The following is a 19,915-nucleotide window of genomic DNA, read 5'->3' as shown; positions in this document are numbered from 1 at the left end:
AATATTGTTGACCAGTAGTCATGTCATATATTCAAGTTAAAATTCTTTAATTGGATTTGATGAGGAATTAATTTTACTAGCTTCTGGTTATTTCTGAACAGCTTTAAATTATGCTGAAGACATTTAAGGCAGTAAATCAGAAACAATCTGTCATTTTACAAAAACATTAGTGCATTCTGTGTACTCCATCAAGAACAATATTGCTGATATAAAAAGCCCTTTAATAATGAAGTCTGCAATGTCAAAGTTTCTGTATCACTTTCAGCTGCGTTCTATATTCCTGAACTACCATCCGATTCCTGTCCCTCCACCTCTGAGCTCCCGGTTATACAGTCTCAGAATTTTATTACCTGCATAACGGTAAGAATTGCAGTATTTCTATCTTGGCTCCAAAGTGCGTGAAATCACCGATGACAGACCTGGGAAACAGCCGGTGTGTGTTGAAGTAAGAAAATCCATCGGTCCATTTCTGAACCACTTCCTCCAGTCCAGGCTCCGGAGGCAGGGGCCAAGGTGGGACACACGCTCGCACCAGGGCCGGTTCTCCCAGAAGATGAGCTCCTGCAGGAAATGTGTGAAAACAGAGTGAGCAGGCAAACTCCAGCCAGCAAAGAATTAGGTTGAATGTTTGCCTACTCAGGTCTAGAACAGAACAGAGGACCTTACCAGGCTCTCCAGGAACAGAGTCAGACAGTGTCATAGTCCATAGTTGTGGCACAATTTGAATAGCAGCTGGTTCCAGATACAGAGATGCACTTCTGAGACCCTGAACAAATAGTTTGGATCTCACTTGTTTTTCCTGTCATCTTACAAGGCTGCTCTTCAGCTCTTACTCCAAGGACATCAAGGGACGCTAAAAGCTGCATCAAAGACAGCCTCTTATGTTACATTGATGTAGGAAATTATAATCTTAGATATCAACAGAGGTATTCAGACAGAATTGTAGCTTACTAATATACTTCTCTTTTAATCTATTTGTGAAATCGATTGAAGTATACTGAAAGGTTTAGAACACACTTCTAATAATGTGCAAAGAAAATTAATTAAAGCAATGTTGCACTGTCCCTAGAAGGCTTCTGTAGGAACCTGTCATTTTGGCTCAGGCCCAAGCTGTGGTGTTTCTCTGAGCCAAGATGGCTTCTGAGCAGGCAGGGATCTGGAAGCAGGTGTGTGTTATTGAGCTGAACACACCTGGCCATTCCACATGAGGATTTTAGGGCTATTGGGATTGGTTCCCACCTTTCCTTTCAAAAGGCAAATGAGAGGTGTGCTGGGAAGCCTTTTTCTTCTGCCCTGAGAAGAATGGAGACTGGCAACTGAAGCTATCCAACAGGAAGGGGAGATCCTCAGCACTGCATCTGTGATGTGGAACCAAGACCTGTGGTTTGTAGGGGGCTCCTCTGACCTTCTGCCATGTCCTTGAGCCTGCTCTTGTACCATCTGTGTCATGTCTGTACAATAAAGCCAAGGTGTCACTGGAAGTCTCATGTGTACAGCCATTAATTTCTGTGAACTCTGTCTTCTGGTGTTGTGAATCCCACTGGATTGTCTCTGATGCTTTATTGATCCATGGGAGGACGGTAATTGATAACAGTACCCTTGGGGTAGCTTTTCTCAGGCAACAGTGCCACCTGGAGGAAAATTGCTGTATCTTAGCATGCATGATGAGGGAAAGGTGGGGATACGCACCGATCGGTCTAAATAGTGACAAAATCACACTTTGCACTAACACGTACCTTCGGTTATGCAGTCGTCACACCTGTAATACACATATTAAATAGCCTGAGACTTTTACTCGCTGCCTGACTGGTTTCAGTGAACACAGCTCAGAAACCTGAGACAAGCTCTATTGTTAGCTGGGGGGGCTAGAGTACCTCGATCTCCTATTTGTCAGCTGTTCCCATACTGAGGAGCTGTTTCTATTGCAAGCTTTATTATTGGTCAATAAGACGAAGCATCTATTCAATTCCTATTGGCCAGACGTGGGGAGCTGAGAAGCCAATCAGATCGTTTTCTAGATGACGATCTTCATACACTCCTCCCTGAAACAGGATGTGTTTGAAATTTCTAAAAGTACAGAGCTGGTAGGATTACAGAAAGACACATTTTGATCAAATAAATAGAATGCAGCCTTATTTACTCTGAATCCTTTTAACGTCTTCTTACTCTTAGCATTATAATAACCACAAACGAGTTAGAGCAGAGCTCTTATTATAAGTATCATGTTTGACAACAGAATCCACCTTCAACAAATGTGTGTGTAGGTATGTAGATGTATATAAAGGTTTCTCGTGTATATCTTGTATAATGTTTATTGCGACCGATGTGTGCGTTGTTTGTATGCAAACTAATCGGTTTCGGTTTGACTGCGTGTATTACGGTGACCGGGAGGTGTGGCTGCCATACTGTGCCCATATAGCGATTAATTGTAACAATTTGGGACTCAGTCAGTGTTACTGTGGTCACTGAAGCAGGAGACGATTTATATTGACTAATTATAAATCAAGTAAATACAGTGAAAACTAAGTAAAAAGTATGTCATTTTAAAGCTATGAAAGTAATACAATTTGCATTTTACCCTAGTGCCGTTATTTATGTACAAAACAATTTAATGTTGTCATCTATCGCCTATACTTGAGGCAGGCTTTGACATTCATGTACAATTTTTACAATTGGAACAGTCCAGTAGTCATCCTGTAGGGATGGTACAGCCACCATTCAAACACAAGACACAAAATGAAGAAAACCCAGACTTCCTGATGCAGCACCATGAGTGTGTGAGAAGAGAGATGAAGGAATTTAGGAATCCCTATATCTGTGACAGTGCTGACTTTCTGATGAGAGAAACTGAAACACATTGGTGTTCACTTGCTAATGAGAGGACTCTCTCCAGTTTTAATCGAGTGTGTGCATTGTGGATTATTTCAGACCTGAAGGCTTCTTCTTCTGGGAAGGAGAAATCCTGCACACTGAGCTCGTTGGACAACACAGCTGCCACAATGCAGGTAGGAGTATCTCTGCTCTGCCAGGACACAGCCTGTGTTTTACAGTCCAGGTTATTTTGCACAAAGCACCTGTCAAAGCTAAAGCACTTTGTAAAATTCCAGCTCTTCCCTCATGTTTTCTTGTGTCTGTCAGTATCATGTGTGCCACTGTCCTTCTCCAGCAGTGTTTGGACATGAACTGGATTCTCTAAGTATCACTCTGTCCACTTGCTTCACTGGAAGAATGTGTGAATGTTCTTGTAAAATGTTTATTCTTGGAAGATAAACTTTTGGTGTTTGATTTCACATCACTTTGTTCTGAACTATGCCACTGTGGGCACTGCACTGATTGGGAGGTACTGTACTTTAAGAAGATTTCGCTCAGACTTGATCTCATTAAGATGGCGGAACTGAAGTACTGCAACATAAAGAGCCACAAGGACAATTGGGAGTTTGGGCAGGCATTTGAAACTCTTGTGTATATTTCTCCTGGAGCCAATTATAAAACCGCCTCAGAAATGATTTAGCGTTATATACAATACCTTGAATTAATATCACTTGATTCATTCCCTCAGATTAATTTTGGAATATTTTAATGGCTGTTTGCTTAAGTCAGTTCTCCCTAATGATTATGTAAAAGGCTACACAAGAGGTTCTAGAACGTTAGATCCCTGTTATAGAAACATTAAGAATGCCTGTAAAGTTCATATCAAACCACCGACATGATGATTTGACTTAGTCCAAAAAGAAAGAGCAGGAATTCAAAGCTGTGATAGTTTGAGGGGGAAAGTGATTCAGAGGAAGATATAGGAAGAATTGAAACAGGCTAAAAGAGATTATAAATCCAAGGTGGAGAAACTAATGAATAGAAATAATGTACAGGAGGCATGGGGTAGGATCTAAACCGTGATTGGCCAGGTAGCCCTTAGTAATGGGAGCTGGCTTGAGCACACCCCCCACTATGTAAATGAACTGAATTTTTGTTTTGCTCTGTTCGAGAGTAGAGAACCAGAAGAACCTATTTTTCACACCGTCAGTGGGTCCTTTGGTGTGTCTCCCTTTACTATTACACCTTAACAAATGGAACGTGTATTTTGGCAATGAAATACTCAAAGAGCCCGGAAAATCTGGAAGACAATACTTTGCAGAAATCTCAGTTGTTGAATAACATAAAAAAGATTGTCTGGAGGTAGGGATCTTATTACTGTCATTGTTGTCTTAGACTCTTTACTAGCTAATTGTCTGTTTTTAATCTTGTGATAGTGGATTGAGTTTTGACAGATTAAGGTTGTTTTGTGTCATGGAATTGTACTGTTGTTGCTGTGTTGTATTATTGTCATATACGCTATAGGTTTATGAGCTTTTAATGTGCAAGACAAATTCTCTTAGGGGCAATAAAGGTTAATTCATTCAGTGATATCATAATAGTCTTTAGAAGGGACTGAAAGAGGATGAGAAAAAAAGGGAAAGATAAAATGGGCTTAAAAAGCACACAGTTACTTTTTGAATTCAAGGAGGGAGGTTTATTTTGTACAGGTAAGAAGACATAATTGGATCTATTTTTGAGGGAGAAAATGGAAAGATTTATTTTTTACTTTGAGAAGAAATTTAGTTTTTCATATGGGTACATTATTTGTTTTCCAGGGTGTTTTGGAGAGAAGTTGATCTGTGTTTGTTTGTTTTATTTTATCAGGGTAGACCTGTGTGGGAATTATATTTGTATCTGCAGTTAAATGTGGGTGTCTGTATATATACAGTATACTGTATATTGGTGCTCTGGGGCAGTGTAAAACTAGCCTGGGGAAGGCCAGTAACTATCTGAGTAACACAAAGGGACGTTGGGCAGGTTAACCTTAACTTGTGTGAAACCTAAAACTTTTAAGCTCAATGATTTTCAATATCAACTATTATACATGAAAAAGACATTAAATGGTTACATAGTAGTTTTGGTTCTACAGTAGTCTTGTGTCACAGTGAAATCTTTTATATTTCTTGATGGAAGGAATGATTGTATTTCTATATTATATAACTCTCAACAGTGCTGACAATCACAGGCCTTTCCCCTGAGTCCCTGAGCTGGGGGGGATCATGAGGACCACCTGGACACTCAACACAGTCTGCAGCCTCACCTGCACGAGAGGTCAATCTGAACAACAGGTTCTTACGTCATTAAGAGAGAGTTAAGATGCAGGGTTTTGTCTTTCAGGGGTTTAAAAGATATCACATTCCAAATTCTTTTAAGAAATGTTGATATGAAAACATTAAATAGAGTGATCATTTTATCACTCGATACACATTCTCTGTTTTCAGTAAATAGCTCTGCACCTGGAGTAACAAATTGTATCTCTTCATTTCTCTTGTTTTTCAAGGAATCAGTTGATAGTTTAATGTTTCATGTTTTGTTTTGTGAAAAAAAGGAAATGTAAATAACTTCGTAAGCAAACAAAGAATGGTTTTCCTTATGAAATGTCTTTTTCTGAGTAAACTTCCAGTTTCTTTCATTATGTCTATGCTGTAGGGACTATACAGATCTCTGAGACCTGGAAAGACACTAGGATTGATTTACATTTGATGTTTTTGTCCTGAAGTAGTAAATAGTAAATATTTTAAAGAGCTGTTGAGTTGGATTCTGCTTCATGCACATTAAAAGTTAATTCCTTGAATATGTAAATATACATATATCTTAATCCTTACTAGTTTAATTGTTTTAGTTTTTTAGTGCCTCCATAAATGTGGAATGGTTTTCAGAGCTGTAGCATTGTGAAGTAGATAGTGAGGGTGTGCGTTATAGTATCACACAGCTGTTAATTAACCATGTAATGATCTTGCAGAGGACAGGCTGCTCAGCTCTTACAGGACTGTGATCATTTTTGTCATGGTGTGCTCAGCCACAGGAAAGCACATTAAACCTCTCACTTATTTACATTCTCTCTCTCAAATTCTTGTCAGTGACATGAAATTTCTACACAAAACTTTGCAATTAACATTGGAGACTCTTGTCTCTCCTGCATTTCCAGTTTCTCAGGAGTCAAGCTGCAAGCAGGACTAGACTGAGCTGAACCTGCCAGCACTAGAGCTGCTCTTCCAGATCCTTATTAATGCCAGAACCAGTCTGGACAAGAGCAATATTCACTTAGAGGGGGCTGCGATATTAAGCAAATGCAAGTGTCTCTGAAGAACTTTTACCAATAGGAATTGTGCTATCAAGCAGTTGCTTGTCCACAGGGAATATGCACAAAGGCATGCACAAGCAACAGCTGGTGTCTTACAGGCAAGAAGCTTGTACAACGACTGCCATGGAGAAAGATGAAGCACCCTAAATTCATGACATGACAGCCACTCTGAGCAGCCTGCACGGGCAAAGGAAACTTTGCCATTTACATTGGAGACTCTCGTCTCTCCTCAGTTTTCAGTTTCTCAGGAGACAAAATGCAAATGCAAGCCTGCACACAAAATACACGTAGGCTTATTAAACAAACAGGAGGATGATCCCCTGTAGAGATGCACTCTTCCTACATAAAAAGTGACCACTCCAAGATACTTAAACAATTTGGTTTAAGAAACAATCCAAGGACACGAGTTTATTGCAAAAACTGAACGAAATAGTACAGGCGTAACCCGGGCGGCTGTTATCCAGACGCTCCGGCGGTCCGCAGTCTGGAGCCCCGGGAGAGGAAACGCTCCAGTCAGGACAGCCGGCCGGAGAGACGGTGGGCACCTGGGACCGCGAGGTGAGTCCGGCTGCTGCTGCTGCTGCTGCTGCTGCTTGAACAGGAGAGAAAAAGCGTTTTTAATACATGATCTAGTCGCAAATTCTGGCCTCTCGCTTTAGCCTATACAAAGGTAGCACCACTTTTGAAAAGCAGAAGTAGAAGATTTATTCGCAGGGAGGTGTTCAACGGAGCGAAACCCTGTTTTACCCGTACTGACCATTTCCCCGTGGTATTTCCCCCCACCCTCAGATTAAGTGAGCGCAGCTGTGGGCTTGTTCTTCGCAATCTACTGCTTTGCCATATTGAGAAAAGTCAGTTGGTCCTGGGATTTCTCCGACTACAAACACAAAGGTCTCTTTAAACCTGAAAGCAAGAGGCTCTGCAAGCAGAGTGCAGACCGGTTGGATTCTCACCTTCGAACTGACCGCTCATCTGTCCAGTTTCACGCCACACGGGAGCTCTGCGCTTCGGCGTCCAGGCTGTTGCAGAGGACAGGAAGGCCGGGGAGCTGGAGAGGAGGAACTAGGGAATAAGACACCTGCTGAAACACCACTAACAGACCTGAGCAAGCACTAAAAATACAGGTAGTTATTTTAAATCGTAGCAACAACGATCCGTTCCATTTCGCCTGTTGATACGAAAGTTGTTGGTTTAGTTTGAGTTCAACGTCTCTTTGAAAGCCAAAAAGCCTAAAATCCAGTTAATGGTCGTCTTCTTAATAATTCTGAAGCTCTGATGCCTTCTCTCGTTTCATTTTGAACTGTACCCATTCAAATAGGAAGAAAACTTGTCCGACATTCTGCTACTCAAATAAAGTGAAACACCCCGAGAATATTTTCCTGTACCTACAAAGCCGCTATTTAAGGACGAAGACGCTCTACTGCCGCCAGAACAAGTTGTAAAGGAGACTAATTGAAGGCGGATAAAGATTAATCACACCTGGCTCTGGACTGTTAATTAATTAGACATGTGTAAAACACGGATTGGATTCTGGAGTTGGCATGGATCCCTCAGTCTTTCCGACACAAGTAATTGGAGTCAATCCCATTCCATACTTTTAACTGATCCGGTGATGAAATAACCTTATTGAAACTTTAATTAAGGATTTACGATTTGTTTTCAGTTTAATTCAAAATACAATATTCATACCCATCTATCATCAATAGTAAAAGGTTAGAAGTTAGCGACACCCCTGCGCCAGAAACAGTGTTTCAGAATTCCCGTCTTTTAGCTTTGGGTCAAGCAGTAAGAATTATACTGTTAGTGTTTGACAGTCAGTCTCACCTGTGATTACTGTACTGTACGTCACTCATTGACCGTGGTTCCCTTTTCACTGTAGAACCTGTGTATACAGTGTAGAACACGGTATAGACTTTTAATGACTTTTTAAATTAATCAGAAAGAATTTGCATGCTTTCTCTAGATGACACTTACGAGTTAATATAAACCTCTGCTTCCACTAGTTTATTGTCAGCTGTCGGATATTCATAAACAACACTTTCACTACCTGCACTGTGCACTTGACTACAATAACTTTCACTTATTATAGTACATGAAATAATAGCGTCTCTCATAGTAACAATAAGAAGCGATGTGATGCCCTAATTATTACAAAACTAGCTATTACATCCTTGTCACTATTCTGTTTTCTATGCATACAGCAGTTCACTTTCTATTTACATGCATGGCTTTTGATTTTTAAATCTTTAATCCTTAAACTTCTATGTGGAACCTTGTCAACCGCCCATGGAAATATAAATATACTGTCGTGACACCTACTGTTCTTAAGGAACTAAAGGGATACTCTGCCCGGACACCAACTGGAGTATAAAACATTTAGACCAATTTAATCGTCCATGTAGTTTTATTAAAGTTGTCTTCAGAATCATTAAAGACATTTAAAAAAAATAATGTCTGGTGATAGAGCAAACAGGGGAAACCGCCTCGTCTCGGGACTGTGACTTGGCTTTAGTCTGAATAAGAGATGTACATGGCCGGTATTCTGTATGGCCGGCCTGGTGGCTCCGCGGGCTGAACCATCGGACACGTCTAAAGTTCAGAGAGCAGATCGACTCCTGGAGAGTCTTGAGTTGAAGTCGAGCCCCGAGCCTCCCCGTCAGTCTGAGATCTAAGCCCCGGGTGAAGCTCTCGTGCTGTCGGGGTGAGTTTGTAGAAGGGGCTGTTCTCTACCACGCCGGCCGTTTTGGGGGGCTCCATTTTCGGGGCCTTCCAAAACAGGGCAAATGGGGGGTTTAAGTCCTTTATAAATGCGTAGTTCGGAATTCAATTCGAAAAAGCAGCCCCTTATACCACTGAGACACCTTCAGGACAGGTGTGGCACTAGCAGTGAAAGAGAGGTGCAGTCCTAACTAGGAGCGACAGGGGTCTCTCTCTCCAGCACATTTCTCTTGATTCGATCAACCGGCCACAAGCTAAACGAGTCCAGCAAACAGACTCGTAGAGGAATGCTACTGTGTCAGGTTGTCTGAAAATCTTCAGCCGTTACATACTTTATGTATGATTTGGTGAGTTCAAGTTTCTATTTATCTTCAGTAGCGTGAGTGTGGAGCCCTTGTAACCGAGTGCCCAGCTGTCATTCAGGAGCCGAGCCCGCCCCCAGAGTGACCTTCCTCAGCGGACACGCCCCGTCCACCTGTTCCACAGGTGCGCCCGGCAAGATGGCGGCGGGGTGAGTGTCTGCGGCGTGAGGTGCGTTTGCGTTTTATTTCTAATTTTCTTAAGTGCTAAAACTCAAATTTCCCTTAGAGGAAGGCTTGACGAAAATGTATTGTTCTTGCATCTTTTGTTAATTGCGTTTGTTCTTGTTTAATTTGTGTTTTAGGACACCGAAATGAGTCTTCTGTTCGTTTGAGCGTGCTCTCGAAGTTTTAAAAGTCTGCATTCAGCGTTCTTGTACTACCTTCCATGTAAGTATATATCTTTTTTAAGATATGGTCTATCTAGCTCCTCTTTTAACGAAAACGTGTAATTTATCTTCAAACATGTGCTGTAAAGTCAGTAGCTGTGTAATCTTTGCTTTATGGCTTCGGGTTATAATAACGCTTACCGCTCAGAAATTATAAAATGTTGTAAAGATGAAACTGACTAATTCGTAGGTTTTTCTTTATTTCTCCAGGTAACAAAGGGATTTCAAGAACGTATCTCCACTTATGAAAGTGTTTTTTCCAAGGTAAGTTCTGTTCCTACCTTCCGCTACACTATTTGTGCAACTCGATAAAACACCACGTATTTCCCAGCGTTTTAACACCAGAGAACAGTTTTAAACTAACTTGATAACTTCTTTTCGTTTCATGGTGCTTTTGTGGAGTAAACTCTAAGGCGCTGGTTCTTTTTTAGAATAATTCTATTCATCTATTGAATTCATTGTGTAAAGATAGATAATACCAACACATTTTATCGATGGTTTTCAAAGCCGAGTTTATTTGAATATTATACACGCTGTGTTACCTGGTCTTGTATTTACAAGTAGTATTGGATTTCTATGTGACTGAACGTATTTTCTAAATAATGGAGTAGTGGGACTGAGATATATTGGTGATTTCCCATGGTTTATTGTTCAATTTGAGTGATTTTATATTAATTTATTTATAAGTCCGATATCCCGTTAACTTTGATCCTTTTTCTTTTGCCTTCAGTTCTGCGGCTCCTGGTTCTCTGCGCTCCGACGATCTCCTTTCCAGCTCCACTCCAGCAGCTCGATGAGCGCTGGCAAGTTCTTCTCGACAATGTGTGCTTTTTCTTGCATTTGATTTTTGTTACCAGTGGCTTGATCTGTAATGTCCGAATTCCGTGCTGTATTTTATTCTTGACCTGCATGTTTTCTGTTGACTGCTGCTTTTGTATATGCTGTGAATTCTGCAATAAAAACTTGATTTCATTGTCTGCATTGTCCTGTATTTTCGAAGGTGCGAAGGGTTGTCTTGCAGTGTGCGCCACGCACCGCAAGGCGACACCTTGTATCGCACTACTTTGACTTGGAAAAGTGCGAAGACTCCCGCCTTTTTAGATAGTCTATGGGGGGGAAAGGGTCCCTAGGAGGGAGCGTGGGTATAGCCCTGGGGGGAGGAGAACTGAGGATAGCTCTAGCCAAGCCCCCTCACTCCCAGCAGGAGGGGAAGGCAGGCTGGAGATGGCCTCGGCCCGAGAGAGAGGAGGCACCCAGGGCGGACTCAGCCTATCAGTCACAGCTTGCAACCGACAGCTTTCTAAGTCCACACACCAGGAGACCTGCCATCCTCTCCTGCCGGGAGCGAGTGGGCTTGGCTAGAGCTGCGGTCAATCAGCCAGCCCCCAAACCCCTCTCCAATGAGGGGGGGTGGGCGAGGCTCAGCTTGATTGCTACCACACCCCGAAGAAGACCCCAGATACTAAGTTTTTTGGCGGGAAAATCTGGACACGCTTAAAAAGGGGGTAGCCTTTGACCTTTTCAAGTCAAAAAGCGATAGGGGGTCCCCTTGCGGCCACAAACTGTTAGCAAAATCTCTCCGCCAAAAAACTCACCAACATCGGGGTTTTTCAGGGCCAAGGGGTACAGAACTCTGTACAAGAAATGAAAGAACAAAATCAAGGTTCAATCAATTTATTGAGCGAAAATTGCATACAAAACAAAGCATTACAATACGTCGGATCCACAGGCTTCGAAGTGAAAATGAGCATGCATTTCAATTACAAAGTGTCAAAGCACGGCAAACAGCAACGCTAAATACTGTTACAAGTCAACAGAGTAAGAAAACATTTGCAAGCAACTATATGTTAAAACAGAAACATACAGCACGTTACTGTTTGTCCGAGGCTTCTGTCGAGGCAGCGACCGGAATGAAGACTGAAACTTCGTTGCAATTCCTGTAAAACAACAGAAATCAGTATTAACTTTCGGTTACAAACAGGATCTCGAAATTATCCTAGCTAGTTCGATCGAGTTTCCGAAATGATTCACACGTTCAAAAGATACAGTAGCAATAAAGCGATTAGCCTGGTGTAACAGTGTTCTGTTCAACGAGGTATAGAAGCAGTTACATTTCAAGTGTGAATACCAGAACAATACAGCTACAGTGTGTCGATTAGAGAAAAGCACATTCTTTTTTACATTAACAAGTCGGTAAACGCACGAATAATTAATTCATATCTTAATTGTTGTGATGCATTTTGGAAGCTAAAATGGAGCTTTTAATGAATCTGAGTTATGCGCATTAAAAAAAGCGACAATGATCGCAGTTTTAGCAGAAAATGATGCTATAAATAGCAGGCCTACAGTGTTGTCGGGTCAAAACCATTTCTGCCCTGGTGAAATCTAGTATCGCCTAGTTTGAGTCCTCTTCTGACAACTGTAGTGTACTTCAATACGATACGTGTGAACGAATAAAAAGGTTTATACTTACATCGATAATTTCAGCAGCTGAGCCAAGCATGTCCTGCCCGCAGACACCAAACTGGAAACACAAGAACACAAGTATTTAGATCATTTAAAGAGAATTTAAACTACGTTTTCAGCAGGGCAGAGAGCATAGAATATATCTCAATAAGATAGGTGTAAAGAAATGAATAAAATGTTTGTACTTACGATTACTCTTCCATTAAGTGCAAGTCATGTCCAGCCCAAAGACACTAAACTGAAAACAACAAAAAACACAATTTAAAGACCATTGAAACTAAAAAGCATTAGTTGCAAAGGAAATTTAATACCAGGAATATAAGAACAATCTCTAGACATACTCTGGAAAATAATGGGGGAAAAAAACTCTAAATTCTAGGTTGGCTACTGTTTGTTTGGATAAATGCGCACGCTTGGTTTTGTGAACAAAGTTCACCACGTTTTTGATAAAGATGACAAAACGGATAAGCGACGTTTTCATTCTGCTAAAACAGTGTTTTTCTTCGATATAAAAGGAATATACACGTTGTCTGTGTACACAAGGGGCTTTTTAAAAATAAGTGAAGCGTTGCAAACTAAAAAAATTAAAATTGCCGGTAAAATGCTATTTTAGCCTTTTCATCTGCGACGTTAAGACAACATAATTACATGAGTTAAATTCAATATACATTCAAACAAAGGAAAAATAGAAAATAATCGTAAAAGCCGCGGAACAAACTCACTCAGCTCCGCTCTCTCCAGCAGAACCTGGCGCACAGGTGCGCGGGGCGTGGCCTGCGAGAGATGTCATTCGAGTAGGCGTGGCCACAGTCTGACGGTGCAGGCAGCTTTTTTTCTTGGCTGCACCCGGAAACTTGGAGCACGTTTACAGAAGCCCCCATGAGTTACAAGTTTCAAAATCTTTTTTCCCATAGCCTACTGAGTAATCACCGTTAGTGCGTTTATTCCTTATTAGTATCTGAAAGCCGCACGATGTGAATGAAATAATGTAGCAATATGTAGGCGAGCTGTGGGCTCTAACCTGATCTACAGTATCTTAACTCTGCACCAAGAAGTCAGATTTTTCATGTGTGAACGTTTATCATGCACTCAATTTACCACCTTTCTACTTCTAATTAGTCATGCAGCTGGTGTGTTCATATAATAAGTTACAAGAACATGAGAAAGTTCAAATGAGAGGACAGAATTTGATCCACGTAGCCCTTTTGGTTACTGATATCAGTTTGATTGGATATTCTCATGCAGCCGTTGCTTAAAAGTAAAGAGGCTGTTGGTTTCAACAAAATGGCTGGATTGCTTGTGCCACTCTCCCACAACTCTTTGTGTGAAGAACTTATAAATACACTTCACCATGACATCCTTTCATGTTTCACTTGGTTCATGTCAAAGTAGTCCACACTGTATTACTTACTTTTTTCAACTGGTTAACTGCAGTAGCTAATTTACTTGTTAGTATGATTTTCAACACTAGTTTACTGGACTGAAATATATATCACATTCAAAAAATGAAAATTTCTCAACCTCAGTGCAACCCCTTTTCTAATCTTTAAACCCTCCCCTAAGCATTACAAATGGATAAAAGATCAAGAAAGCTGGAGTTTACAACAGAGGAGGTGCAAGAATATTTGTAAGAACCCACAGCGACCCCAGAGGCCAGGAGGAGCTGGAGACGAAGGCTTCACTCGTTAAACCAGATGGACCCACCAGTGCTTTTGAAGAGTCAGAACCTACCTGGCGGGAGATGAACCATTTCCTAAGCAGGTCTGGAGCAGGATCAGTTCCGGAGCTAAATGGTGTCCAGTAGAAGACTCCCAAGTACTGCGAGAGGCTCGGGCGCAGACTCTGGGAGCTGGTGAAAGCAGCAGGGAAGAAGAACTCAGTCAAGGAAAGCTGGCTGACTGCAAAGAGGTGTGTGAGGCCGTGAGGATAGTGGGTACCACTATGAACAACTCAGGCTCAGAGTCACCAATTCGCTGATGCCTCTGTCCTCTCTGATCTCTTCTGAGATCACGCCTCAGGTCCCTCACATCACCAGGCTCTTCACTCGTGGTGTCCTGAGCTCAATGAGCTTCACCTCCAGCTCTCACCCTCTGGCTAGTCCTTGTCAGGGAGAAGCAGTGGAACGCCCTCGAATTGATCAATCCAGTTTGACCAGAGCTGCTCTATCATCTTCTTTGCCTTACCGGAAGGCAACAACCAAGGCTGCTACTCCTCCAGACTTTCCTGCACCTCAATGACACTTCTCAATCTCTCCAGGAGCCTCCCTGCTCCTCGCCACCCCTCCAGGAGCCTCCTTCTCCTCCCTGTAGCCAGTGGTCCTCTCATGACCAGCCAGCCCTCGGGCTTCCAGGTCCTCCTCCAGCCACTGACATCATCTCCTGACACCTCCGGGCTGGGTCACACACTAACCAGAGTCTCCAGAGTCTCACTCTCACACTCAGACTCAGCTCACTCATTACACCCAGTCTCCAGCTCCTCACTGTTGGGCTGAGACTTGACACACTCATGTTAGAACCACACAACCTCTCAGTGCCTCACTCTCGTGTCCGAGGCTGTGCACACACAGCTGCCAGCACACCTTTCCTGTGCCCAGTCACCACTGCTAACTACCTCCACACCCAGTGGAGCTTTAACTCCCTCTCACTCTCATTCCCAGCAGACGTACTGCACAGCCCTGTTCTCACACTGAACAGGCTGCTCTCTCTTTAAATAATCACATCTTTCACACCGGACAATTCCCTCCAGGATAGCTGCTCTCACTCGATCCCTTCGATGTTCTTCTCCACAGTCTCCTCTGACACTGTTGCTCTCATATCTCTCCCCTCATCAGGGTTTCTTCAACTGCAGCCACTACTCTGCTCTGACATCTGGCAGACCTGTTCTTTCCATCTGTTATTATTAGACACAGCTCCGACCTGGTGACTTTCACTGCTGTGCCTCAGCCTGCATGTTAACGGGAGACCTGTTCTTCTCTGGACTGCCACTAACTCAGGACTGACATCCTGCTTCAACTCTCCCAGGGAAGTTTTCAGCCTGATCTAATAATCACGCCTCCAACTGAAGCTCCTTAGCTTCCAGATGCTCTTCAGCTGTGGTCACATAGTAATGTGTAGTTCTCTATTGAGAGCTCCGCCTGCCTGCCAAACACACCCCACATGACAACACAGGTGCTTCATACCAAAAGAGCAGAACTCAACAAATCACAAGCATTTCAAAAACATTTAACTTCTTGAACAACAATTCTATTGATAGATCCTTTCAAATGGGTGATGTTTCAGGAGTGTCTGACTGCCTGGAACATGCTAGCATCGTTTATAAAAGCAAGGAAGTGCAAAATCAAATCAAGGAGACCTTGCATTCCTATGGTTAGATCTAGCTCATGCAAATTAATGCAAAATTCAGAAGCTCAGTTTTGAAAAAGAGGAGAGTTCAGAAGAGACTCTGGTTTAAGAAGATACCATCCCCACTGTGGGCGAGAAACTAGTTAAGAGCTTGGGTTACAGAGATGACATCAATAATAAGCAAGGTGTGAAGAAAATGCTTATACATGCCGATATTTGGATGACATCTCTGGAAAGCAGTGGTCTTCCTGGCAAGTTTAAGGCCTGGCATTATCATGGAGTTCTTCCTAGACTCCATTGACCTCTGCTGGTCAATGAGGTGGCTTTGTCAATCCTGGAGACGCTGGAGAGGAAAATCAATATCTTCCTCAGGAAATGGATGAGTATTCCAAAGAGCTTTTGCTCATTTGGCCTCTACAGCACAGGTATCAAATTTCAGCAACCGATGCGATCAGTGGTAGAAGAGTTTAAAGCAACTAAGGTGAAAAGAACTGGTTTCAAGAGGGCTGCCAGTGTGTTACTGAAGGAGGTGAAGTAAAGGCTGCATCACAGTGATATAGTGGGGTCAGTGTATAACCCCTGACCCAAAAAACGACAGGTCATGGAGCAGAGGAAGGCGAGGAAGGATGAGGAGAGCCAGCAAATTAGAGCAGTGAAAATGAAGAAGCAGGGCAACTGGATATGCAGGTAAGACATAAGGAAACTATCACTGACCAGGCTAGACATTGGGAACATGGAAGAACAAAGGATCAAATTTCTTCTTTGGTCAATTAATGAAGTTCTGCCCAGAGTAACCAGCCTCCATATATAGGGGCTGGTAGAAAGTCCAAATTTCACACAGTGTGTAAGGCCAGCAAGTCTAGCTTACCCAGTGCCCTTATTGTACCCTCTGTCAGGTCAGGAGAGGGTGTGGTAAAGGCGGCAAAGGACAAAGGGATTTTCGCAACAACAAGCGACTGGGAAAAGCAAGCAGATCTCCTTTGAGAAAGTCAACAGTGCTGTCATCAACTGAGAACACCATTCCGATCATAGCAGGCATTGACAAATGTACTGACAGGAAGAGAAATAATATTAGGTGCTGAAGTGATGTAAGAGTTAAAATTACAAATCTGTATATGTATGATGGAGTATATACTGTATAAAAGATAATCAAATCAATATCTTTCTCTCTTAATCTGTTTCTGAACTAGATCACGGTATGCTGAAAGGTTTAGAAAGAACACATGGTAAGAACCTCACATTTTGGCTCAAGCCCAGGCTGTGGTGTTTCTCTGAGCCAAGATGGCTTCTGAGCAGGCAGGGATCTGGAAGCAGGTGTGCACTATTGAGCTGGACACACCTGGCCATTCCACATGAGGATTTTAGGGCTTTTGGGATTGGTTCCCATGGAATTAGCCCAGCCCCTGTAATTAATAAAGAGGCTTATAAAAGTGAAGTCTGGGAGGAAAGCATTCAGATTGTTCTTTGAATTGGAGAGGAATATGAGAAATATTCAGTGTGATGTTTGCTAATCCTCCTGTGGCGCTGGAGTAGTGGGATTTGTTTGGCGAGAAGAGCAAGATGCCACTGGTTTGGAAAATCTGTGGGACTTAACAAGCTGGGCTGTGGCTTGGAAATGCAGTAAGTGATGCTGTCCAGTAGTGGGAGCTGCATATGCTGGGATGCTGTGTAAAGGGTGTGTGTGCGCCAGCTCAAGGGTGAGCTGAAGCTGTGGAGTAAACTGCTATTGCAGTCCTCCTGGTTAGTGCTGTTGAATGTAGATGTTCAGGGTGTTGGATACAAAAACAAGCTGAGCTGCTCAACATTACTGAGTATCTGTGTATGTTCCAGACTTGCTCTAGATGAGGGTTAGGTGGCTGAACTGCCTCTGGAGGCAGTACGTTCTTCAGCACAGGACTGACACTCCGCACAATTGAGTCTTCATGGGGTTTTTACAGTACCTTGCATTGTTCTATCCTATAGGTCTTAGCAGTGTGCTGTTGTGGAATCTGTTCCTTGTCACCAGATCCCCATTCCAAGGGACAGGGCACAAGGAAACCTGTATACCAGGAAGAGCCCAGTTCCATTTCTTTGGGACACGGAAACCCTGCTGAACAACCAGCGAGAAGAGATCCCTCCACTTAAATTTCAGCTAAGTCACTGCAGTACTTGACTCAGCTGTCGAAATCGGTAGAAAATGAAGGTACTCTGGATAAAAGCATCAGCCTAACAACCCAGTCCTTTTGTTCAGTTTTGTGTTACTCACAGCAGTATCTCCACTGGACAAGTCTGAGCGATGGTGTGGCCATCTTGATGAAGGCTCATGTTTCCCAAGTGTGGGAGTCCAATGTGTGACTGGCCTGGGTAGGAGTGTTATTGACCTGGTATGGTCACAAGAGGTGCGCTCTTGGTCCCCCCCCCCCCCCCCCCACTTTTCTTCTGCCAACAGGAAGGGGAGATCCTCAGCACTGCATCTGTGATGTGGAACCAAGACCTGTGGTTTGTATGGGGCTCCTCTGACTTTGTCATGTCCTTGAGCCTGCTCATGTAATATGTGTATCATGTCTGTACAATAAAGCCAAGGTGTCACTGGAAGTCTCATGTACAGCCATTAACTTTGAACTGTTCTCCTGGGGTCCCACTGGATCATCTTCAATGCTTTATTGATCTGTGGGAGGACAGTAATTGCTAACAGTACCTTCATAGGTAGCATTTCTCAGGCAATTGTTACCTGGAGGAAAACTGCATGTCTTAACCTGTATACTGGAAAGTTGGGGATATGTACTGGTTAGACCCAAGGGGCTTGGGTTCTGTAGTTGTCACAGCTGTAGTGCACAGATTGAATAGCTTGAGAGGTGCAGCTGCAGAACAACACTAGTATTGACAGGACCAAGGGAGCACAGGCTTGTCAGTGCTGCTACAGCACAGCAACCAAGGTGCCAAGCTGGAAGATGACAGGGTCTCCTGGCTGGAATGGGCCTGTTCCACCTCAGCTGTGGCAGCTGCTGCAGACTGGCTTTCTTCTTCAAAAGTGTGGAGTAGCTTAACTGGCATGAATTCTGAAAGTGCCCTGCAATCCTACTATAAGCCTGCCGAGTACCCTCCAACCCACAGTGCCTAGAGTACATCTTTTTGTAATTTAGGTTCAATTGTAGTCTGGTACATCGCACAGTTACCCTTCCTCCCTAGATTAGTTTCTTTTTGTTACCTGAGTAACAAGGAGCAGCTGGAGCCCAGCACCACCTCCACTGTCTTTTATGAGCCCTCAGTGGACTATGGCTTGCGACTGGGCAGAGTGTTCCCATCTGAACCCAACTGGAATAAGTGGGTCCAGTAAATTCCTACCTGAGATACAACACATGGAAGGGGCGCAGGAGACCACAGGAAAATGGTCTGTATTTAGTTTGCCGCACATATAGGCTGTGGAGCTTCATTATTAACAATGATGATGGCTGATTTTTATTTTAACAGCCAAGGTTTTCACGTATTAACTTTCTTTAGTATGGAGGGTGATTACTCTTTTCTAGTAGTTTATAATATTCCTTGGCATCTATTTCCAGCACTTTCTTTGCGGAAATCATTTTATGTGGCAAGAATTGTTCAGGAAGGTGAGCTGTGATATTGTAGTGAAATGACTGGCTTTGCAATGTCAATGTAAATATCTCTAGGAAATAAAATGCAGACAAAGTTTAATGATGGAAATTTTTATTTTTTTTACAGTTGTAAATACTCTCTAAATGTTCTTAAGAATAAATTACTCTAGTTCATTTTTAAAAGTTTTGAATGCCTTTGTCTTAAAACAGTGATCAATGTGCTAGTGTTGTACTCTATTATATAATATAAAACAGTTTCAAATTCATTAGCATACAGTTTAAAAAGAAAAGCTTAGACTGAGTTTCACATCAGTTACCCTGTCCTCAACATATTCAATACACATCACTGGAAATCTTTCAGTATTCATTTTTCAATGTTATTTTAAAATAAGTGATGGTTTAGGTTTGAAAAGGTAGTCTTTAAAAATATTTTCACTGAAATTGCCCTTGTCAATGTACCCATAGTGTTGACCAGTAGTCATGTTAGCCAGTGCCCTCCAGAATTAGTGAGACTCTTGCTAAAGATGAGCCACAAAAAGGCTATGGAAAAAGTCTGTTTATGGGCTTGCTCTTACACTGGAAATATGAGAGGAATCTAGCCTTTCGTTGGGGTAAAGTCATTCAAAGAAAAAAATCCTTAAATATTTTTCTCAAAAACAGTTGTCACAATTATTGGCACCCCTGCATTTGCCAAGATAACAGCACTGAGTCCTCTCTTATAATGCTGGAGGAGGTGGGAGAACACAGGGATCCGAGACCATTCCTTCATACAAAATCTCTCCAGATCCTTCAGAGTCCTTGGTCCTCGCTTGTGGACTCTCCTCTTCAGCTCAGCCCACCGGTTTTCAATGGGGTTTAGGTCAGGGGCCTGGGCTGGCCACCGCAAAAGCTTGATTCTGTGATCAGTGAACCA

The 19,915-nt window shown here is 42.6% G+C and overlaps 1 long non-coding RNA gene across 1 annotated transcript; it reads left to right on the top strand.

Moving 5' to 3' along the window:
- The first annotated feature begins 2,049 nt into the window (after positions 1 to 2,049).
- On the top strand, positions 2,050 to 10,600 carry LOC148818759 (uncharacterized). Its single transcript, XR_016094411.1, has 7 exons — positions 2,050 to 2,264; positions 2,929 to 3,005; positions 5,024 to 7,281; positions 9,251 to 9,406; positions 9,540 to 9,624; positions 9,834 to 9,887; positions 10,354 to 10,600. It is a non-coding gene; the product is annotated as an uncharacterized LOC148818759 (long non-coding RNA).
- The last annotated feature ends 9,315 nt before the right edge of the window (positions 10,601 to 19,915 follow it).

The sequence above is a fragment of the Atractosteus spatula genome, chromosome 18 (genome assembly GCF_055471065.1).
Source record: "Atractosteus spatula isolate fAtrSpa1 chromosome 18, fAtrSpa1.hap1, whole genome shotgun sequence".
NCBI lineage: Eukaryota > Metazoa > Chordata > Actinopteri > Semionotiformes > Lepisosteidae > Atractosteus > Atractosteus spatula.
Note: the sequence above shows the minus strand (reverse complement) of the source record. Positions and strands in the feature narration are given on the sequence as shown.